We start from the raw sequence: 2,500 nt of genomic DNA, 5'->3' as shown, positions 1-2,500 counted from the left end.
ACACACACACACACACACACCGCGTAGTGTAGTGGTTAGCACGCTCGACTCACAATCGAGAGGCCTGGGTTTGAGTCCCGGTAAGCGGCGAAGCAAATGGGCAAGTCTCTTAATGTGTCGGGTGTGTTCACCTAGCAGTAAATAGGTACGGGATGTAACTCGAGGGGGTGTGGCCTCGCTTTCCCGGTGTGTGGAGTGTGTTGTGGTCTCAGTCCTACCCGAAGATCGGTCTATGAGCTCTGAGCTCGCTCCGTAATGGGGAAGACTGGCTGGGTGACCAGCAGACGACCGAGATGAATCACACACACACACACACACACACACACACACACACACACACACACACACACACACACACACACACACACACACACACTTAGCTGCTCGACCTAACGTTTTCCATACTCATTACGAGAGAGAGAGAGAGAGAGAGAGAGAGAGAGAGAGAGAGAGAGAGAGAATGGACAAACACAGGCGTTTAGAAAGTAAACAAGAACTTTTACTACTAACGCCATTCTCTCTCTCTCTCTCTCTCTCTCTCTCTCTCTCTCTCTCTCTCTCTAGCTAAGCAACTAATGATAAAGTAGCACAGAGAAATAACTCCACCTACGTCAACGCAGTATAGATGAACAAAAATGATAATAACACTCTCTTCACTCCACCATTAAATAACTCACCTCTATTCACCCACGTCCCTTCACCTCAACACTCATTAGGGACTGAAATAGACAGACACCAGACACAGACACTCCCACCCACACCCCACCTAGCCTAGTCTGTACCTGTCCTATACTCTCACCTGACCCTCTCCCTCTCTCTCCCTCTCTCCCTCTCAACCACCTGATGTCCTCGTATGATCGATGGTGGCCAGTGATGATTGATGTCCTCGGATATTGATGAGTTTAATTTACCTGTGTGTGTGTGTGTGTGTGTGTGTGTGTGTGTGTGTGTGTGAGTGAAGAGCTATAGTGCTGAAGTTAAGCTTTATATAATTAATCATCATTATCGTCATTAATATTGGTACTACTACTACTGCTGCTCTTACCACTACTACTACTACTACTACTACTACTACTACTACTACTACTACTACTACTACTACTACTACTGCTGCTGCTGCTGCTGCTGTTGCTGATGCTACTGCTACTGCTACTGCTACTACCACCACCACCATTACTACTACTAGTACTATTACTGCTGCTACTACTACTACTACTACTACTACTACTACTACTACTACTACTACTACTGCTACTGTTGTTGCTTCTACTGCTGTTGGTGGTGCCGCTTCTGACGTCAGGAAATGCGTACCGTTGGGGAGGAGGAGGAGCGTTAAAGGGACACCTCACTTCGTTTTGACGGTCCAAGGAAGTCATGAAGAGATGTGAAGTTGTGTGTGTGTGTGTGTGTGTGTGTGTGAGAGAGAGAGAGAGAGAGAGAGAGAGAGAGAGAGAGAGAGAGAGAGAGAGAGAGAGAGAGATAAAATCACGTAAAAATAAACTTATGAAGAAAAAATGCTGGGCTTAAATTTTCTCGAATGTTTCTCCGCCCGACAAATTTAGTAGTAGCAGTAGCAATAGTAGTAGTAGCAGCAGCAGTGGTGGTGGCAGTGCAGCAGCAGTAGCAGTGTAGCAGCAGTGGTGGCAGCAGCAGCAGCAGCAGCAGCAGCAGCAGCAGCAGCAGTGGTGGCAGCAGCAGCAGCAGCAGCAGCAGCAGTGGTGGCAGCAGTGGTGGCAGCAGCAGCAGCAGTGGTGGTGGTGGTGGTGCAGGTGCAGCAGCAACAGTGGTGGTGGTGGTGGCAGCAGCAGTGGTGGCAGCAGTGGTGGTGGTGGCAGCAGTGGTGGTGGTGGTGGTGGCAGCAGCAGCAGCAGTGGTGGTGGTGGTGGTGGTGGTGGCAGTGGCAGTGGTGGTGGTGGCAGTGGTGGTGGTGGTGTATGGTGGTGGTAGAAGCAGAGTGGCAGCAGTGGTGGTAGTGGTAGCAGTAGCAGCAGCAGCAGCAGCAGTGAGTAGGGGCGGTGGTGGTGGTGTTGGTGGTAATTGGAGTTCGAGATTATGTCAGAATTACGAAAGACGGCAAAAAAGCTAGAGTACGTTAACCCTCTCTCTCTCTCTCTCTCTCTCTCTCTCTCTCTCTCTCTCTCTCTCTCTCTCTCTCTCTCTCTCTCTCTCTCTCTCTCTCTCTCTCTCTCTCTCTCATTGTGTTGAGTGGCCAGATCATGGAGAGAGAGAGAGAGAGAGAGAGAGAGAGAGAGAGAGAGAGAGAGAGAGAGAGAGAGAGAGAGAGAGAGAGAGAGAGAGAGAGAGAGAGAGAGAGAGAGAGAGAGAGAGAGAGAGAGAGACTTAAAGAGACTTAAAGATGCCTACTCTCTCTCTCTCTCTCTCTCTCTCTCTCTCTCTCTCTTCTAGTCATGGTAGAATCTGTTTATCTGAATATTTGTTGGATTTATTGGTCTGCGAGCGTGTGCCTGTGTACGTGTAATTGTATCGTATAATGATAATA

The 2,500-nt window shown here is 49.0% G+C and overlaps 1 protein-coding gene across 5 annotated transcripts in view; it reads left to right on the top strand.

The window, feature by feature from the left end:
• Window positions 1-2,500, top strand: part of LOC123499216 (inactive phospholipase C-like protein 1) — a 153,057-nt gene that overhangs the window by 2,995 nt on the left and 147,562 nt on the right. The window lies entirely within an intron of this gene.

The sequence above is a fragment of the Portunus trituberculatus genome, chromosome 49 (genome assembly GCF_017591435.1).
Source record: "Portunus trituberculatus isolate SZX2019 chromosome 49, ASM1759143v1, whole genome shotgun sequence".
In the NCBI taxonomy this organism is placed as follows: Eukaryota; Metazoa; Arthropoda; class Malacostraca; order Decapoda; family Portunidae; genus Portunus; species Portunus trituberculatus.
This window is presented reverse-complemented; position numbering and strand designations above follow the sequence as displayed.